We start from the raw sequence: 21,272 nt of genomic DNA, 5'->3' as shown, positions 1-21,272 counted from the left end.
GGCTGAGGCAGGAGAATCACTTGAACCTGGGAGGCAGTGGTTGCAGTGAGCCAAGATCGCACCACTGCACTCCAGCCCAAGCAACAAAGCAAGACCCTGTCTCAAAAAACAAACAAACAAAAAAATGGAGCAAACACCTAAATGTCAGAGCTAAAGCTATAAAATGCTTAGAAAAAAACAGAAATCTTCATGACATTGTATTTGGCAATAGTTTCTTGGATATGATACCAAAAGTACAGGCAAAACAAGAATAAATTAATTTGACTGAAATTTTAAACCTCTGTATCAAAGGATACTAACCCCAAAGTGAAAAGACAATTCACAGAATCAGAGGAAAGATTTGCAAATCACATATCTGATAAGGGATTACTATCCATAATATGTATTTTTTAAAACCCAAAAACTCCTGTAACTCAACAACAACAACAACAAAAAACCTATTTGAAAATTCACAAGGAGTTAAATAGGTGTTTCTCCAAAGAAAATATACAAATAGCCAATAGGCGCATGAAAAGATATTCAACATCACTAGTCATCAGGGAAATGCAAATCAAAACCATAGTGAGATACACTTCATACTCATTAGGGCGGGGTAGTTATAAACACACATACACATACACACACACAGAAAATAACAAGTGTTGGGAGGATGTAGAGAAATTGGAACACTGGTACATTGCTGGTAGGAATGTAAGATGGTGCTGCTATTTGGAAAACAATATGACTGGTCCTTGAAAAGTTAAACACAGAAATACCGTATTCCACTTCTAGGTATATACTCAAAAAAAATTGAAAAGGCCAGGCATGGTGGCCCACACCTGTAATCCCAGCACTTTGGGAAGCCGAGGTGGGTGGATCACCAGAGGCCAAGAGTTCAAGACCAGCCTGGTCAACATGGTGAAACCCCATCTCTACTAAAAATACAAAAATTAGCTGGGCATGGTTGGGGGGCACCTTTAATCCCAGCTACTCGGAAAAGCTGAGGTGAGAGAATCCCTTGAACCTGAGAGGGGGAGGTTGCAGTGAGTCAAGATTGCACCACTGCACTCCAGCCTGGGTGACAGAGGGAGGCTGTCTCAAAAATAAATAAATTAAATAAATAAATATTCTTGCCACAATAAAACAAAAATTTTTAAAAAATTGAAAGTAAGGAGTCAATCAAATACTTGTATACCAAAGTCCATACCAGCATTATTCAAGGTAGCAGAAAGGTGGAAGCAACCCAAATGGCCATCAACATATGAATGGATAAGCAGAATGTAATATGTACATACAATGGAATCTTATTCAACCATAAACGGGAATGATATACTGACACATGCTACAACATGAATGAACTTGAAAATAATTATGCTAAGTGAAATAAGCCGGACACAAAAGAACAAATATTGTAGGAGTCCACTTATATGAGGTATCTAGAATGGGCAAATTCATAGAGACAGAAAGTAGAATAGGCTGTGCGTGGTGGCTCAGACCTGTAATCATAGCACTTTGGGAGGCCAAGGTGGGAGGATTTCTTTGAGTCCAGGAGTTTGAGACTAGCCTGGGCAACCTGGTGAAAATCCTAGCTCAAAAAAAAAAAAAAAGAAAAGAAAAGAAAGTAGAATAGAGATTACCATGGGCTGTGGGGATGGAGGGAGACTCTGTCTCAAAAAAAAAAAAAAAAAAGAAAAAGAAAAACATACAGCTAACATCATATCATACTCAATGGTGACAGACTGAAAGCTTTTTCTCTAAAATTAGGAACAAGACAAAGAAGCCCACTCTCATCATTTTTTGAGACAGAGTCTTGCTCTGTCACCCAGGCTGGAGTGCAGTGGCGTGATCTCAGCTCACTGCAACCTCTGCCTCCTGGGTTCAAGCAATTCTCCTACCTCAGCCTCCCGAGTAGCTGGGTGCCTGCCACCATGCCTGGCTAATTTTTGTATTTTTAGTACAGATGGGGTTTCACCATGTTGCCCAGGCTGGTCTCAAACTCCTGGCCTCAAGTGATTCACCTGCCTAAGCCTCCTAAAGGGCTGGGATTAAAGGCATGAGCCACTGTGCCCGGCCTCATCATTTCTTTTCTTTTTTTTTTTAAGTCTAGTGACAGAGTCTCGCTATGTTGCCCCAGGTTGGTCTCAAATTTCTGGGCTCAAGCAATTCTCCTGCCTCAGCCTCCGAAAGTGCTGAGATTACAGGTGTAAGCCACCACACCCAGCCTCTTCATTTCTATTCAACATTGTACTGGAAGTTCTAGCTAGAGCAGTTAAACAATAAAAAGAAAGAAAAGGCATCCACATTAGAAAGAAAGAAATAAAACTGAGGCCAAGTGTGGTGTCTCATACCTGTAATCCCAGTGCTTTGGGAGGCCCAAGCAGGAGGATAGTTTGAGGCCAGGGGTTCAAGACCAGCCTGGGCAACACAGTGAAACTCCATCTCTACAAAAAAAAAAAATTTTTTTTAATTGGTTGGGCATGGTGGCATACATCTGTGGTCCTAGCTACTCAGGACACTGTGGTGGAAGGATTACTTGAGCCCAGGAGTTCGATATCAACCTGGGCAATGTACAGAGACCCCATCTCTAGCAAATGATTAGAGCTAATAAGTGAATTCAGCAAAGTTGTTAGATACAAGATCAACACACAAAATCAGTGGTATTTCCAAATACTGGCAATAAAAAATCTAAAAAGGAAATAAATCAACTCCTTTTACAATAGCATCAAAAAGAATAAAATACTTTGAAATATGTTTAACCAAAGAGGTATGAGACTTGTACATGGAAAACTATAAAACACTGCTGAAAGAAATGAAAGAAGGTCTAAGTATGGTCATGTATTGCTTAACGATGGGGGGCACCTTCTGAGAAATGTGTCGTGTAAGTGATTTCGTCATTGTGTGAACATCACAGAGTATACTTACACAAACCTGGATGGTATAGTGTACTACACATCTAGGCAATATGGCATAGCCTTGCTCCCGGGCTACAAACCTGGACAGCATGTTACTGTATTGAATACTGTAGACAACTGTAACATAATGGTATTTGTGTATCTAAACATAGAAAACATACAGCAAAAATATGGCGTTATAATCTTATGTGACCACCATCACATATGCTGTAAGTCATGGACCGAAAGGTTGTTCTGTGGCGCACAACTATAAATGGAAAAATATTCATGCTTAAGGATTTGAAGACTTTATATATATATATATACACACACATATATATATTTTTTGAGTCAGAGTCTCGCTTTGTGGCCCAGGCTGGAGTGCAGTGGTGCGATCTCAGCTCACTGCAACCTCTGACTCCCAAGTTCAAGTGATTCTCCTGCCTCAGCCTCCTGAGTAGCTGGGATTACAGGCACACACCACCATGCTCAGCTAATTTTTTTGTATTTTTAGTAGAGATAGGGTTTCACCATGTTGGTCAGGCTGGTCTCGAACTCCTGGGCTCAAGCTCAGTTGGATTTAAAATTAACATTTGTTACCTACAGGCACAGTGGCTCATACCTGTAATCCCAGCACTCTTCCGCTTCGGCCTCCCAAAGTGCTGGGATTACAGGTGTGAGTCATCGCACCAGGTAGAAGACTTAATATTGTTAAGATATCAATACTCTGGCTGGGTGTGTTGGCTCACATCTAAGGTCAGGAGTTCGAGACCAGCCTGACCAACATGGTGAAACCCTGTCTTTACTAAAAATACAAAAATTAGCTGGGCGTGGTGGTGCATGCCTATAATCCCAGCTACTTGGGAGGCTGAGGCAGGAGAATCGCTAGAACCCGGGAGGCGGAGGTTGTGGTGAGCCGAGATCATGCCATTGCACTCCAGCCTGGGCAACAAGAGCGAAACTCCATCTCAAAAAAAAAATTGAAGGTATCAGTACTCCTCAAATTGATCTACCAATTCAAAGCAATCCCTGTCAAAATCCCAGTGGCCCCCCCTCCCTTTTTTTTTTTTTTTTTTTTTTAACAGCAATGGAAAAGCTGAGCTAAAATTCATACGGAACTGCAAGGGACAAAACAATCTTGAAAAAGAAGAGCAAAGTTGGAGGACTCAAACTTCCTGATTTCTATACAGCTACTGTACAGCTGTATACAGCTACTACACAGCTACAGTAATCAAAATAGTATGGTACTAGCATAAAGATAAGATACATAATCAATGGAATAGAATTGAGAGTACAGAAATAAATTTATACATCCATGGTCAATTGATTTTTGACAAGGGAAGAATCTTCTCTTCATTAAATGGTGCTAGGACCAAAAAATCGGAAGAGCTCTCACAGAAGGGTCAAAGAAAAGTCTCTGCCTAACGGGATCAATTTAACTCCTTATTGTGCTTCAACAGGCACGGTCTCATGAGCAGTGAGATTTGAACTCACCACGGGCTCCCAAAATCGCTGAACAGGAGATGAGGGAGGTGGTGGTGGGGGGAACGGCATGGGTCTGTAGGTGAGGATCAATCTCAATCTGAGTCCCAGCACTAAAGACTTACAAATAAATCCCGATTTAGGCAAACCGAGACTTTATTTGGAAAGGATTATTGCAACAGAGGGGGAAAGGACTATTGCAATAAGGGTGGAGAACTATTGCAATAGGAAGAAAGAAGGACTGTTGCAATCGGGAGAATGCTGGACTATAAAATAAAAAACAAATCTGGATATACGTAAGGAGAGAGTTCAGTGGAAGAGATCCAAGAAAAGGGAAAGAAACTATTGCAACTGAGAGTGGGGATTGGGGGAGGCTACCGCAACCGGGAGAACTCTCCAACCAAGAGATCTGCAGCGATCTCCTGGGTCAGGCAGAAAAGGGCTTTCCTTTTACAGAGATGAGTGAACAGGGCTAGAAAGACCCGGGTGTGGGGAAGTGGGGAGAAGAATGGAGGTGGCAGCGGTGAGACCACACAGATACTGTTTCCTTGGGGTCCGTCTATTTTCAGGCGGTGGATGAGGAGGGCTGCTCGCTGGCTGCGGCTGAGGCTCGGTCACCGTGTAGAGAGGCCCAGGGAGAGCTGCTTCACTCAAGTCCTGTCAAGACAAGGCAGCCGGAATTTGTCCACATCGTGAGTACAGGCAGGTCAGCTAACTATTTGCGAGGCGAAGAACTGGAATTTAGAGGGTCTGGGCCTAACGTTGTCACAGCTAACGACGGGGGCATCCTTGAGTCCTGACCAAGTCACATGCGGAAGGGCGTTTGCGTGTAGTAAATCCTTTTAGGAACACAAAGGGGCCGGGCAGGGTGGCTCACGCCTGTAATCCCAGCACTTTGGGAGGCCGAGGCGGGCGGATCACCTGAGGTCAGGAGTTCAAGACCAGCCTGGCCAACATGGTGAAACCCCGTCTCTACTACAAATACAAAAATTAGCCGGGCGTGGTGGCAGGCGCCTGTAATCCCAGCTACTCAGGAGGCCGAGGCAGGAGAATCGCTCCAATCCCGGAGGCGGAGGTTGCGGTGCGCCAAGATCGCGCCATTGCATTCCAACCTGGGGTACAAGAGCGAGACTTAGTCTCAAAAAAAAAAAAAAAAAAGGTGGGTGGGGGTTTCTTCAACGTCGTTGTCCACAGGGCTCACAGGTCAAGTTCAACATTGTCAGAATGCAGGGACGTCTCTCCATGGTTTCTGAGGCTGAGGAGGTACCCAGGTAAGCACACGCTGGGTTCTCACACCGAGCTGCCCGCATCTCCCCTCCCCAAGAAGGCAGCTAGCCGCCGGACCAGTGGCGGGAAGGGGAGGCGGCCATTAGCGCGGTTCCCGCCGGGACTTAAACGCCCGGCCGCGGCAAGCCCCGCCCCCGGCGCGCCCCCGCGTCCGCGCGCGCTCCTCGGGTCTGCGCGGAGCCGGCGTCGGCGCGCGCTTGGGCGCCTGGCGAAGACCGAGAGAGGCTGGCGGGATCTCAGCGGCGCGGCTGCGGAACCTGAGGCGGTCTGGGGCGGCGGCGCTCCGGCTCTGAAGGGCTCCAGCCAAACGGAGCCCGCGGCCAAACGGTGCCTGCGGTGCCTGAGCTGAGTGAGGCCGAGGCCGGGAGGCCGTGCCCGGAGGTGAGCGTCCCGGGGCCGCGCCGCGTCCGGCGGGGTGAGGGCGGGGCGGGGCGGGGCGGTCGCTTGCCGGGTGGGGCCGAGGGGTCTCGGCCTGTGGCCTGGCCGCCGCGGATCGTCGGTGTCCGGGGGAGTCTCGCTCCGGAGGGCCTCAGGTTTGCGACTCGGGAAGGGGCGCCGGCGGCGGAGCCCGGGCCAGGGTCCCGCCCAGCCCAGGTGAGCGGCGACCCCGAGCCCCTGACTCTGCCTGCGGCTTGACTTGCGAGCTAGCTGAAGGCACAGCTCCTGGTTCTCTCGCAGGGCGTTCCGAAACTTACAGTTCTGCGCAACACAATGTTTCTATTTTCAAAGGCGAACGCTGCACGATCGCAGTCCAGTGATACAAAGTATGCCTATTAGTGACTTCACCCGACTCCCACTACTCACTTTCTCTGATGTTTTGAAGGTCTGGTGTTCACATTTCCTTAATTTCTTCTTTGTGCCTTTTTTTTCCTTTTCGCTGCCAGTAATAAAAGAGTTTATTACTTGTCAGCAATGATGAATGTTCGTGTGGCGTCCAGCGTTGGTTCCTATGTACGTAATTTGAGATAAGTAAAGATAGGAAACTGCTGATTTGTTTTGATGCGAATGCAGAAAATAATGTGGTAGTATGAAGTCTGGCCGGTTGCAGTTTGTTTTTAGGGGGGAAACTTTAAAAGTTCATGTTGTGTCTTCTGTCTAAATATGCTGAAAGTCGGATTTATTTAAAAGGCAATTAAATTCAGTGAATACAGAGTATCTTTTATAACACTAATGTTAGTGCTAGGCACTGGCGGAGTCCAAACGTGTAAAAAATGTGTGCAGGAGGGAGTGGTTAAGCACACTAATGATATGAGGCTGACTGCAGTTCAGTGTTAATGGAAGCTCACACTTACTGAGCAGTTGTTTTCAGCTGGGCACTGTGGAGGGTACTTTACTTGCATTTTAATTTAATAATGTATACTAATTAGCATACACTTGATTTAATTTTTTTCATTCAAAAAAATTTTAGTACCTACTGTGTACTAAAGCATACTGTGTATGCTAAGGATACGATGGTAACAATTACAGACTCTGCCTTTAGACTGTACAGTGTCGTTGGGCAAAACAGATATTAAGCAAATAAGCAGGGCCCGGAGCGATGGCTCACGCCTGTAATTCCAGCACTTTGAAAGGCTGAGGTGGGCAGATCACCTGAGGTCAGGAGTTCTAGACCAGCCTGGCCAACATGGTGAAACCCCGTCTCTCTCTACTAAAAATACAGAAATTAGCTGGGCGTGGTGGGGGGGCGCCTGTAATCCCAGCTACTCAGAAAAACTGAGGCAGGAGAATAGCTTGAGCCGGCGAGAGGTGGAGGTTGCAGTGAGCCAAGATGGTGCCACTGCACTCCAGCCTGGGTGACAGAGCGGGACTCCATCTCAAAAAGTAAAATAAAATAAATAATCACACAAATAAATGCCAATAAGCCAAGACAGGCTAAAACAAAGAATGTAAGTTGTTTGTGAGAGAAGGTAACAGGGGGACTTATCCCAGCTGGGAAAGTTTTCCTAGGAAAGTAATCTTTGAGCTTAGATATTAGAGATAAATAGGAATTAGGGGAAGATGACTCCCAAAGGAGAGAAGAAAGACTCAGGCAAAGGAAATAGATGGCGCGGAGGCTAGGGAAGATCATCATTTCAGGAACTTCAGCAGTTGTGTGGGAAGCAAAAGGGTGCTGTGATAAAGTAGGTTAGGGCCAGAGAGATGATGCAGGGCTTTTTTTGTTTGTTTTTTTTTTGATACAGAGTCTCGCTCTGTCACCCAGGCTGGAGTGCAGTGGCACGATCTCGGTTCACTGCAGTCTCTTCCGGATTCAAGCGATTCTCCTGCCTCAGCCTCCCGAGTAGCTGGGACTATAATACGCGCCACCATGCCCGGCTAATTTTTGTATTTTTAGTAGAGACGGAGTTTCACCATGTTGGTCAGACTGGTCTCAAAATCCTCACCTCTGGTGATCCACCCGCCTCCGCCTCCCAGTGTTGGGATTACAGACGTGAGCCACCGTGCCTGGCTGATGCAGGGCCTTTTAAGCAATGTTAAGGATTTGAGACCAGCTTTTTCTTTTTTTAACTTTTATAGAAAACTTTTCAAACCACTCAAATGTAGAGAGAGAACAGTACAATGAACTCTCCTGTAATATTACCCAAATGACTTGGACGTTATTTTAACAGTAATAGGAAGTCGTTTAAAGGTTTACCTCCGTCAGAAAAAAAAAAAAAACAACTTTAAAGCAAGGTAAGTCTTACTACAAACAACTTTTTTTTTTTTTTTTTTGAGATGGAGTCTCACACAGGCAGGAGTGCAGTGGTGCAATCTCTGCTCACTGCAACCTCTGCCTCCCAGGTTCAAGCGATTCTCCTGCCTCAGCCTCCCAAGTAGCTGGGATTACAGGCATGCGCCACCATGCCTGGCTAGTTTTTTGTATTTTTGGTAGAGATGGGGTTTCACTGTGTTGGCCAGGCTGGTCTCGAACTCCAGACCTCGTGATCTGCCCACCTCAGCCTCCCAAAGTGCTGGAATTAGAGGCGTGAGCCACGGTGCCTGGCCAACTTTTTATTTCAAAAAGTCGTCCTGACTGCTGTGTAGAAACTGGATTGGATGGGGACAAGAATGGAAGTAAGGAGACCACCTAGAGTTGATGGTGGTTGGGACTAGAGTTGTGGCAATGAAGGTGTTGAAAATTTAAGAGTACCTAACTGATCTCTTCTCATGTTAATAATTTTATATTCACACCTATTGGAAGAATCATGGAAGGTTTTCTAAAGGAGATTGTATGTGTGTATGTTTTTATTTATTCGAGATGGAGTTTTGTTCTTGCCACCCAGGTTGGAGTGCAATGACCCAATCTTGGCTCGTGGCAACTTCTGCCTCCTGGGTTCAAGCAATTCTCCTGCCTCAGCCTCCCAAGTAGTTGGGATTACAGGTATGCACCACCACGCCCAGCTAATTTTGTATTGTTAGTAGAGAGAGACAGAGTTTCACCATGTTGGTCAGGCTGGTCTCGAACTCCCGACCTCAGGTGATCTGCCCGTCTTGGCCTCCCAAAGTGCTGGGATTACAGGCTTAAACCACCATGCCCAGCTAAAGGAGATTGTATTTAAAATGGGCTTTGCATTTCCGTCCAGACCAGAACCCAAGATGGCTGCACTCTTGCTGAGACATGTTGGAGTGGTCATTGCCTCCGAGCGCACTTTAGTCCTCAGCTTTGTGTCAGAAATGCTGTTCCTTTGGGAACCATGGCCAAAGAAGAGATGGAATGGTTCTGGAATAAGAACACAGGTTCAAACCATCCCGTATCTCCCCACGTCACTGTCTACAGTTGGTCTCTTCCCATGGCAATGTCCATCTGCCACCATGGCTCTGGTATTGCTTTGAGTACAGGGGTCTCTTTTTGGCATGTCAGCCCTGTTACTCCCTGGGAAGTTTGAGTCTTATTTGGAACTCATTGGTCCCTGTGTCTGGGGCCAGCACTGATGGGCACAACTAAGTTTGCACTTGTCTTCCCTCTTATGTATCATACCTGGAATGGGATCCAACGCTTGATGAGGGACCTAGGAAAAGGCCTGAAGATTCCCCAGCTATACCAGTCTGGAGTGGTTGTCCTGGTTCTTACTGTGTTATTTCTAGGGCTGGCAGTTGTGTGAAGAACTGAGGTGACCAGCATCATCTTTCTACACATTATTGTATTCACCCATCTTTCAGTTTGTCAGTCTTACCTCCAGCCTGGGAAAAGTTCTGCTTATTTGTTTAGATCCTTTTGTGCTTTCAGAGCCCCTTGGAACAGTACAGTACCTTGTAGACCGTAATAATGGAAAAGGGTCTAGTTTTCCCCTTGTTTCTAAAGATGGGGTGGCTGCAAAAACTCCCCTTTTTTTGCCCACAGCTTGCCTAATCTGGGCCTAGAAGCAGTTATTCTCTCTCCATATTGGGCTTTGATTTATGCTGAAGGTCAGCTTTTGGCTCCTTCTTCCTGGGATATTGGAAACAATGCTAGCTCTGTGGCTTCTGCCCTGGGGACTGGGGGTGAGGCTTTGGGTGCCACTGCCTGTGAGTTGCTGGCTTAAAGGACAGTTCTGTTCATTGGTGAGAGCCAGGCCATTAACACCTACGCAGTGTTACTGAAAGAAGAGAGGTGGGAGTGGAGCAGAATTAGTCTATCCCAGTTAGAGAGAGATAAAGAGGACTAGTTAGTTCTTGGAGCAGCTGCTTTGAGGAGAAAATATATAGCTTTTGACCCAAGAGGAAGATCCAGAAAATTATTGAATATACTAAAGTTTTTTTCCTTGCATTTCTAGAAAAGCCTCTTAATTTTATGCTTTCTCATCCAAGTCATGTACCATTTTTTTCTGAAACTGAATTAAAATACTTATTAAAAAAAGGGGGGGCCCTTTGTGACATAACATTTCAGTATGGAGCCCTGGAATGAGAATGTCTTGGTCAGCCCTGGAATGACTCAGTAAGTAACCTTGCCAGTCTCTGCCTAAATGTCACCTTTCCCATAGGATTTTCTCATTTAAATTACTGTTGTCACTACCACTTTGGTCCTTGGAGTATATAACTAGCCCGTTAAAAATTTCTAGGAAACGACAAAAATATATTTTCTTCATTACTATGATTACAGCTAAAATAAGCTGAAACTTTCTAAAAGATTTTATTTTCTATCACTTAGTATGTAGTAAACCAGAATTCACAAAATATACAAATGAACTGTCTTTTAAGTGTTTGGTTCTGATGCTATCATAGTTAGTTGCTCTTGGAGGCTTGGGAGCCTAATCACATTCCATAGAAGATCTAAGTAAAAGGAACCCAACATGGAAATGTGATCCATTGGTTTCTTTTCCCTCATGTTTAATACCTGGAATGGCCTTATCCTTAACAAGAAACTTAAGCTTCTATATAAAGATAGCATGTCTGGTTGTATAATACCTTGATACAAATCCATAATCTAAACAAAAGTGGCCAGTTTTTTGTTTTTGCATTTTTTTCTCCTCAAATTCCTTTTGACCATGAAATATATGTTTTAAAAAATAAAATTATAATATGCAATTTTTAATTTAATTTTTAATTATGCATTTAATTCTTTTTTTTCTTCTCTTTTTTTTTTTTTTTTTTTGAGACAGAATCTCACTCTGTCACCCAGGCTAAACTGGAGTACAGTGGCATGATCTCAGCTCACTGCAACCTCTGCCTCCCAGGTTCAAGCAATTCTCGTGCCTCAGCCTCCCGAGTAGCTGGGGATTATAGGTGTGTGTTCCCACGTCCGGCTAGTTTTTGTATTTTTAGTAGGCACAGAGTTTTGCCAGGTTGGCCAGCCTGGTCTCAAACTCCTGGCCTCAAGTGATTTGCCCCCTTGGGCCTCCCAAAGTGCGGGGATTACAGGCATGAGCCACTGTGTCCAGCCACATTTAATTCTTTTATTTATTTATTTATTTATTTACTTATTTTTAGACAGAGTTTCACTTCGACATCCAGGCTGGAGTGCAGTAGTGCAATCTCAGTTCACTGCAACCTTTGCTTCCGGGTTCAAGCGATTCTCCTGCCTCAGCCTCCTAAGTAGCTGGGACTACAGGCGTGTGCCATCATGCCTGGCTAATTTTTGTTTTTTTATTGTTTGTTGTTGTTTTTTTTTTTTTAGACATAGTCTCACTCTGTCACCAGGCTGGAGTGCAGTGGCGCGATCTCGGCTCACTGCAATGTCCGCCTCCTGGGTTCAAGCCATTCCCCTGCCTCAGCCTCCTGAGTAGCTGGGACTACAGGCGCACGCCACCACACCTGGCTATTTTTTTTGTATTTTAGTAGAGATGGGGTTTCACCATGTTGGCCAGGATGGTCTCCATCTCCTGACCTCGTGATCCACCCGCCTCAGCCTCCTAAAGAGCTGGGATTATGGGCATGAGCCACCGCATCTGGCCAATTTTTGTATTTTTAGTAGAGATGGAGTTTCACCATATTGGCCAGGCTGGTCTTGAACTCCTGACCTCAAGTGATCCACCTGCCTCAGCCTCCCAAAGTGCTGGGATTCAGGCGTGAGCCACCGCACCCAGCCCTATTTAATTCTTAATATGTAGTTTTTATATTCAGATTCTTATACACTTATTTTAAATTTTTGTTTGTAGATTTAAAAAAGAAATCAGACAGTCTCCCAAGCCAGAATAGTCTCAGACTCCCAATTTATTGATTTTTTTTTTTTTTTTTTTTTTGAGACAGGGTCTCACTCTTACCCAGGCTGAAATTCAGTGGCACAATTATAGTTCACTGCAGCCTTAAACTCCTGGACTCAAGCGACTCTCCTGCCTCAGCATCCTGAGTAGCCAGGACTACAGACGTTTGCCGTGATGCCTGGCTAATGTTTTTATTTGTAGTAGTGACAGGGTCTCACTGTGTTGCCTAGGCTGATCTTGAACTCCTAACATCAAGAGATTCCCACCACCTGAGCCTCCTAAAGGGCTGAGATTACAGGGGTGCGCCACTGTGCCTGGCCTAACGTAAGCATTTTAAAATACCACATTCTTAGTAGTCCAAATCTGTTTTGACTGGACTTTCCTGTTAGTGGACATGTTCCATAAAACTCAGTCTTCTCTGTCTCCTGACTGATTCCATCACTGCACTTTTTGGGATAATATTTGAGAAGATGTTTGGTGAACTGTGATATACTATATCAGTGTAAGATGATGGTGATAGTTGGAAGTAGACCGAAGAAAAATGAAGGCAGTTCTTTTCATCTGTTCATTCTTGTGCCAACTTTATGCTGATAACTTGGGTATTTGTCAGATGGCTTTTTTTATTCTCTGCAGTATAGTACATGACTTAGGTTCATTCATGTCATATGACTGTGATACATTTGTAGCAGCTCACTCAATTGATATAAATAAATTTTAGTTCATTTGCATATTACTAAATTTTTGATAGAAAATGCCTGTGGTAATGGTGACTTTGTGGTGTCTCCATGTTAAAATTAATTTTTACATCATAATTCTATGCCATGCTTACAATTAGTAATTCAGTATATTTTTTCCTCATTAGTCCATAAAATTGTGCTACTAGAAACTATGTCTGTCATACTGATACTGACACTTTTATCATTAGTTTTAAATCAGTGCCTTGCACACATTGGTGGGTGGTTCAATAAGTATATAAAAAATTTTTTTTAAGTTTTTTTTTTTTTTGAGATGGAGTTTTGCTCTTGTTGCCCAGGCTGCAGTGCAGTAGCAGGGGCTCAGCTCCCTGCAACCTCATCCTCTCAGGTTCAAGTGATTCTCCTGCCTCAGCCTCCCGAGTAGCCGAGATTACAGGTGCCCACCACCATGCATGGCTAATTTTTGTGTTTTTAGTAGAGACAGGGTTTCATCATGTTGGCCAGGCTGGTCTAGAACTCCTGGCCTCAGGAGATCCGCCCGCCTCGGCCTCCCAGAGTGCTGGGATTACAGGCGTGAGCGACTGTGCCGGGCTTTTAGAAAGTTTAATTCGTGAAATCAAAAGTAAAATTTTATAATCATGTCAAAATTAGGACTTTTTAGATTAAGTCTGAAGATGTTTCTTTTTCTTTTTCTTTTTTTTTTTTTTTTTTTTTTTTGAGACAGAGTCTCGCTCTTGTTGCCCAGGCTAGAGTGCAGTGGCGCAATCTCGGCTCACTGCAACCTCCACTTCCTGGTTCAAGTGATTCTCCTGCCTCAGCCTCCCAAGTAGCTGGGATTACAGGCATGCGCCACCATGCCTGGCTAATTTTTGTATTTTTAGTAGAGACAGGGTTTCACCATGCTGGCCAGGCTGGTCTCAAACTCCTGACCTCAGGCGATCTGCCCACCTTGGCCTCCCCAAGTGCTGGGATTACAGGCGTGAGTTTGAAGATGTTTCTTACCGATCTCTATAACAGATTATGATGGGGGATGAGGAAAGAAAAAGGAGTATAACACTATTGTATTCTTAGTATCTTCAGTCCTCAGAACAACCTGAGGGGGATAATTATGTCCATGCTATAACTTAGGCAGCTGGGACTCAGAGAAGCTAAATAACATATACAAGGTCACCTAGCTCAAAAGTGATGTAGCCAGTATTCCAGTAAAACTCAGTTTGAATTCAAAGTCTGTTCTATCTTCGTTCTCTTTTGCTGTCATAAAACAAGTAAAAGCAATTTGTCAGTAGTGTATAACTGTAAAACGATGAAAAAAAGTATTTGTAATTTCCTAGAGAACAATAACCTATTACCGGAAACTCAGTGAAATCCTTTAAGTAAGACTTCTCTTGTAGCTTTTTTTTTTTTTTTTTTGAGACAGAATCTCTGTCACCCAGACTAGAGCACATTGGTGCGATCTCCCCTCACTGCAACCTCCATCTCCCAGGTTCAAGTGATTCTCCTGCCTCAGCTTCCCAGGTAGCTGGGACTACAGGCGTGTGCCACCACGCCTGGCTTTTTTTTTTTTTTTTTTTGTATTTTTAGTAGAGACGGGGTTTCACCATGTTGGCCAGACTGGTCTTGAACTCCTGACCTCAGGTGATCCACCTGCCTCGGCCTCCCAAAGTGCTGGGATTACAGGCATGAGCCACCACACCCAACCCTCTTGTAGCTTTTAGAAGAAATTTATTTGCCAGGCTCACGCCTGTAATCCCGGCACTGTGGGAGGCCGAGGTGGGCGGATCATGAGGTCAGAAGATGGAGACCATCCTGGCTAACACAGTGAAACCCCGTCTCTACTAAAAATACAAAATATTAGCCAGGCATGGTGGCACGCGCCTGTAGTCCCAGCTACTCGGGAGGCTGAGGCAGCAGAATCACTTGAACCCAGGAGGTAGAGGTTGCACTTCAGCCTGGGCAACAGAGCAAGACTTCATCTCAAAAATAAATAAATAAATAATAAAAATAAAAATAAGTTTATTTATAGCCAGGCGCGGTTGCCCGTGCCTGTAATTCTAGCACTTTGGGAAGCCAAGGCAGGAGGATCACCTGAGGTCAGGAGTTCGAGACCAGCCTGGCCAATATGGTGAAACCCTGTCTCTACTAAAAATACAAAAATTAGCCAGGCATGGTGGCACATGCCAGTAATCCCAGCTACTTGGGAGGCTGAGGCAGAAGAATCACTTGAACCTAGGAGGCGGAGGTTGCAGTGAGCCGAGATCTCACCACTGCACTAGAGTGCAGTGCACTCACAGAGCAAAACTCTGTCTCAAAAAGAAAAAAAATTATTTGTATAAACATGTGGGGTACAAGTATAATTTTGTTACATGGATATATTGTATAGTAGTAAAGTCAGGGCTTTTAATGTATCCATCACTGGAATAATTTCTCATCATCTCTCCACCCCCACCCCCACCCCAAGGATGGCTACTCTTTGCTTTGCACTTGCTGCACACTGTGAAGGATACAGGAAATGTCTAAGTCATGGTACTTATCCTCAGCAATGTCAGATCTGGTAATAAAGAGAGTGAAAAGAAACAATAATAAGCAATATCAGACAATATGATTTAAATGCCAAAAATCTAAATGCTTAGGAGGAGACTATTACTAAGAGTCTAATATTTCATCTTTATGGTGGAAATGGATCTTGAGCTAGGACTTAAAGGATAGTTAGGATTTTGAATGCCTAGGAGGATGATTACAATGTGAACAAAGTAGTAGAATGAACATGTTATGCTTTTGAGATAATAAAGACCAGATCTAAACTATGGAAATATTTTATTTTATTTTATTTTTACTTTATTATTATTATTATTATTTTTGAGACGGGAGTCTTGCTCTGTTGCCCAGGCTGGAGTGCAGTGGCATGATCTTGGCTCACTGCGACCTCTGACTCCTGGGTTCCAGCGATTCTCCCACCTCAGCCTCTTGGTAGCTGGGATGACAGGCGCCCTCCACCATGCCCGGCTAATTTTTTGTATTTTTAGTAGAGATGGGGTTTCACCATGTTGGCTGGGCTGGTCTCGAACTCCTGACCTCAAGTGATCTGCCCACCTCGGTCTTCCAGTGTGCTGGAGGCATGAGCCTCTGCGCCTGGCCTATTTTATTTTATTTTTTAAGATGAAGTTTTGCTCTTATGCCCAGGCTAGAGTGAAGTGGCACGATCTTGGCTCACTGCAACCTCCACCCCCCGGGTTCAAGCCATTCTCCTGCCTCAGACTCCCGAGTACTTGGGATTACAGGCATGCGCCACCACGCCCATGCGTGGTTCGCCATGTTGGCCAGGCTGGTCTCGAACTCCTGACCTCAGGTGATCCACCCACATCAGCCTCCCAAAGTGCTAGGATTACAGGCATGAGCCACCACGCCCGGCCTATTCATTATTTTTTAATTGACAATAATTTTATATATTTATGGGATACATTGTGATGTTTCGATACATATATACATTATGGTCAAATCAGGCTAATTACCATGTCCCTCAGCTCAAATACTTACCATTTCTTTGTTGTGAGAACATTTAAAACCCATTCCTTTTGCTATTTTGAAGCATACAGTATTATTAACTGTAGGAGATTATTTTGAATTAGTTGAAAATAATGTTGGAGAACTGCCAAGTGAAAAACAAACAGCCCCACCAGATTGTAATGTCCAGAAGAGCTGGGATCTTTATCTATTTTGTTCAATATGTATCCCAAGCACCTAGAATCATTCATGTCTGATATATAGTAGGTGCTGAATAAGTATATACTTTATTTTTAACAACTTTACATCGTTATAATTGATATACAGTAAAATGGACATATATATAGTTTTGTTTCATTTTGAGACAGTTTTGCTCTTGTCACCCAGGCTGAAGTGCAATGGTGTGAGCTCAGCTCACCGGAACCTCTGCCTCCCAGGTTCAAGTGATTCTCCTGCCTCAGCCTCTGGAGTACTTGGGATTACAGGCACCTGCCACCATGCCCAGCTAATTTTTGTGTTTTTAGTAGAGACGGGGTTTCACCATGTTGGCCAGGCTGGTCTCAAACTCCTGACCTCAGGTGATCTATGAGCCTCGACCTCCCAAAGTGTTGGGATTACAGGTGTGAGTCACCATGCCCAGCCCAAGATGCACACATTTAAAGCATGCCATTTAATTTTGTGTGTGTGTGACGGTCTCAGTTTGTCACCCAGTCTGGAGTACAGTGGCACGATCTTGGCTCACTGTAGCCTCAACCTCCCAGGTTAAAGCAATTCTCCTGCCTCAACCCCCAAGTGGCTAAGACTACAGGCGTATGCCACCATAGCCAGCTAATTTTGTATTTTTTTGTAGAGACGGGGTTTTGCCATGTTGCCCAGGCTGGTCTCCAACTCCTGAGGTCAAGTGATCCGCCTCCTCCCAAAGTGCTGGCATTACGAGCGTGAGCCACTATACCCAGCCCATTTAATATTTTTAAATGAAATAATATTCAACTTTTTTTTTTTTTTTTTTTTTAGATGGAGTTTCACTCTTGTTGCCCAGGCTGGAGTGCAATGGTGCAATCTCAGCTCACCACAACCTCTGCCTCCTGGGTTCAAGCGATTCTTCTGCCTCAGACTCCTGAGTAGCTGGGATTACAGGCATGTGACACCATGCCTCGCTAATTTTGTATTTTTAGTAGAGATGGGATTTCTCCATGTTGGTCAGGCTAGTCTTGAACTCCTGACCTAAGGTGATCCGCCCACCTCAGCCTCCCAAAGTGCTGGTATTACAGGCATGAGCTACCGTGCCTGGCCGTATTCAACTATCTTAATAATGCTTGCTTTTTTTGTTGTTGTTGTTGTTGTTCTGAGACAGGGTCTTATCTTGTCACCCAGGCTGGAGCGCAGTGGTGTGATCGTGGCTTACTGCAGCCTCTACCTCTTGAGCTCAAGCAATCCTCCTACCTCAGCCTCCCAAGTAGCTGGGACTACAGTTGCATGCCACCACGCCTGGCTAATTTTTCAATTTTTTTTGTTGACACAAGGTCTTACTATGTTGACCAAGCTGGTCTCGAACTCCTGGCCTGAAGTGATCCTCTTGCCTGGGCCTCCCAGAGAGCTGGGATTACAGGCATGAGCCACTGTGCCATTTTATTTATTAAAAAAGAAACAAATGAGTCAAACTGTAAACACTTCTTAAGTCTGAATGGTCAGGATGGTTGTTTATATTTTTCTCTTTCGTTTGTGTATGTTTGAAATATGTAGACATTTTTAAAGTGAAGCAATTAATTAATTTTAGGAATACTAGGTTTGAAGGAAGAAATCTTATGAGAAAACGTTAGTGGGCATAGAGTTATGATTTCCTGAATTTTTTTTTCTTTTTTTGAGACAGAGTCTCACTCTGTCACCCAGGCTGGAGTGCAGTGGTGTGATCTTGGCTCACTGCAACCTCTGCCTCCCGTGTGCAAGCAATTCTCCTGCCTCAGCCTCTCAAGTAGCTGGGACTACAGGTGCTCGCTATCACACCCGCCTAATTTTTGTATTTTTAGTAGAGATGGGGTTTGACCATGTTGGCCAGGCTGGTCTCAAACTCCTGACCTCAGGTGATCCACCTGCCTTGGCCTCCCAAAGTGCTGGGATTACAGGCATGAGCCATCACACCCGGCTGCTGGGTTTTGTTTTTTTTAAGACAGGGTCTCCCTCTGTTGCCCAAGCTGGAATGTAGTAGAATGATCACAGGTCATTGCAGCCTCAACTTCCTGGGCTCAAGCAATCATCCCATCTCAGCCTCCGGAGTAGCTGGGACTACAGGCATATGCCACCGTGCCTGGCTAATTTATTTTTTATTTTTATTTATTTATTTTTTTGAGACAGAGTCTTGCCCTGTCGCCCAGGCTGGAGTGCAATGGCGCGATGTCAGCTCACCACAGCCTCTGCCTCCCGGGTTCAAGCAATTCTCCTGCCTCAGCCTCCTGAGTAGCTGGGATTACAGGTGTGTGCTACCACGCCTGGCTAATTTTTTGTGTCTTTAGTAGAGACGGGTTTCACCATGTTGGCCAGGCTAGTCTCGAACTCCTGACCTCGTGATCTACCTGCCTCGGCCTCCCAAAGTGTTGGTATTACAGGTGTGCGCTACCACGCCCAGCCAAATTTTTGTATTTTTTGTAGAGATGGATCTGGCTATGTTGCCCAGGCTGATTTGGCACTTCTGACCTCAAGCAATCCTGCCACTTTGACATCCCAAAGTGCTGAGTTTACAGGTGTGAGCCACCATGCCTGGCCTGTTTATTTAATTTTAAAATTGTGAAAAAGTCATTGATTTTTTTTTCAAGCCATGAATCAACCAAATGTCATATGAAGCTCTTAGTTGTTGTTTTTTTTTACAAAGTAATCTTTATTGTAGTCATAATACATCTTTTCATAGTCATTAGCTTAAATGTGGATTCACATTACTTTTCACAGCTTCAAATTTATGATTTGGAGAGTAAGAGGCAAGTTATATTTCATAAGGATTCAAATCTTTGAAATTACTGCTACTCTTAGATTATTAAGAGTAATTTTCTGATAGAGCAAAAGTACTGCCTTTTAAAAAAACAAATGAAATTGCGGTATAGCACTCTAGGTGTATATATTTTTAGGGTAGAGTTTTTCATCCCAAATTTTATTATGAAAATTTTCAAGTATGTATAAAAATGGAGAGAACAGTAAACTCTCGTGTCTACTCATTACCCAGCTCGATGATTACCAAGTTGTGGCCATTTTTATTTTAATTATATTCCATCCACTCCCCAATCCACTTGATTGTTTGAAGCAAGTTCCAGTTATAGTATTCATCAGTCAGTATTTCAGTATGTATCTAAAGCAGTGACTTAAAAAACTTAAAGCTACAGTCCCATCATCACACCCTAAAAATTAATCATTGCTCCAAAATAACATCAGATATCCCTTCACTATTCAGATGTTACTGATTCTTTCATAAGTTTTTTTTACGGTTGATTTGTTTAAATCAAAATCGAAATATGGTCCATACATTGTAATACATTGATATATTTCTGAAATATTTAAAGAATCTACTGTCATCACATTTTTCTCCCTTGTAATATATGTCTTGAAGAAAATGGATCATTTTTCCTAAAGAATTTCCCACATTCTGGACTTTGTTGATTGCATTCTTGTGATATCATCTGATTATGCTCCTTTGTGCCCTGTATTTCCTGTAATCTGGTAGTTCGATCTAGAGGCTTGAATGGATTCAGATTCACATTTTTGGCAAGAACAGATGATGGTACAAGCTTTTACACTGAGGCATGTTTTTTGTCTGGTTATCTCTGTTTGTGATGTTAGCAGCCATTGATATCATTGCCTAGATTCATTATTGCATTAGAAGTTGCAAATTGGAGACATTATAATTTTTTTTTCTTTTTGTTTTAAGACAGTTTCACTCTTGTTGCCCAGGCTGGAGTGCAATGGCGTGGTCTCAGCCCACTGCAACCTCCGCCTCCCGGGTACAAGTGATTCTCCTGCCTCAGCCTCCCAAGTAGCTGGGACTACCCATTAAGTACCTGGTCCTTCCCCATTCATCTCAATCCCTAGTAACCTCTGTCCTACTTTCTGTCTTTATCAATCACCTATTCTAGATATTTTATATATTTGGAATCATAAAGTGTCCTTTTGTATCTGACTTTTTTATTCATGTAGCATCATGTTTTCAACATTCATCCATGTTATAGTATGTATCAGAATTTCACTCCTTTTATGGCTGAATAATATTCCATTGCTTATATACACCTCATTTTGTTTATCCATACGTCTGTTGATGGATACTTGGGTTGTTTCCACCTTTTGGCTATTGTGAATATTGCTGTAGCCACCAAACTTTTCCTCAGCAGCTGCGGTATTTCACATTCCCACCAGCAGTGTACCACGGTTTCAATTTCGTTACAACCTTGCCAACACTTGTTTTCTGCTTTTTGTTTCTTTTTAATAGCCATCCTAGTGGGTGTGAAGTAGTATCTCATTATGGTTTTGATTTGTGTTTTCTAGGAACTATTGATTTTGAGCATCTTTTCATGTGCTTATTGGCCATTTTTATTTCTTCTTTGGAAAAATGTCTATTCACACAAGTCCTTTGCCCATTTTTGCATATCTTTTTTTTTTTTTTTTTAAGAGAGATTCTTGTTCTGTTGCCCAGGCTGGAGCATGGTGACATGATCATGGCTCACTGCAGCCTCAAATTCCCTGGCTCAAGTGATCTCCTGCCTCTCAGCCTCCCAAGTAGCTGGGAATACAGGAGTGTGCCACTGTGCCCAGCTTGCCTACTTTTTTTTTTTTTTTTTTTTAAACAGTGTCTAGCTTTGTCACCA

At 43.8% G+C, this 21,272-nt stretch overlaps 1 protein-coding gene and 1 pseudogene across 7 annotated transcripts in view; both read left to right on the top strand.

The window, feature by feature from the left end:
* Positions 1–21,272, top strand: part of UBXN2A (UBX domain protein 2A) — a 76,408-nt gene that overhangs the window by 6,232 nt on the left and 48,904 nt on the right. For 2 of the 7 annotated variants that reach the window (XM_054476529.2, XM_054476534.2), the window contains exon 1: positions 5,927–6,020. The exons of 1 other annotated variant lie outside the window; for it this stretch is intronic. The gene's annotated coding sequence lies outside the window, so the exon portion shown is untranslated. Of the gene's footprint in view, positions 1–4,408; positions 5,059–5,926; positions 6,021–6,139; positions 6,234–21,272 lie in introns of those variants that run through there. 4 more of the 7 variants (XM_063648909.1, XM_063648908.1, XM_054476531.2 and 1 more) reach the window with 4 other exon arrangements.
* Positions 9,213–9,759, top strand: LOC129030814 (succinate dehydrogenase cytochrome b560 subunit, mitochondrial-like; annotated as a pseudogene).

The sequence above is a fragment of the Pongo pygmaeus genome, chromosome 12 (genome assembly GCF_028885625.2).
Source record: "Pongo pygmaeus isolate AG05252 chromosome 12, NHGRI_mPonPyg2-v2.0_pri, whole genome shotgun sequence".
NCBI lineage: Eukaryota > Metazoa > Chordata > Mammalia > Primates > Hominidae > Pongo > Pongo pygmaeus.
The sequence above is the reverse complement of the archived record's forward strand: the minus strand, read 5'-3'. Positions and strand labels throughout refer to the sequence as shown.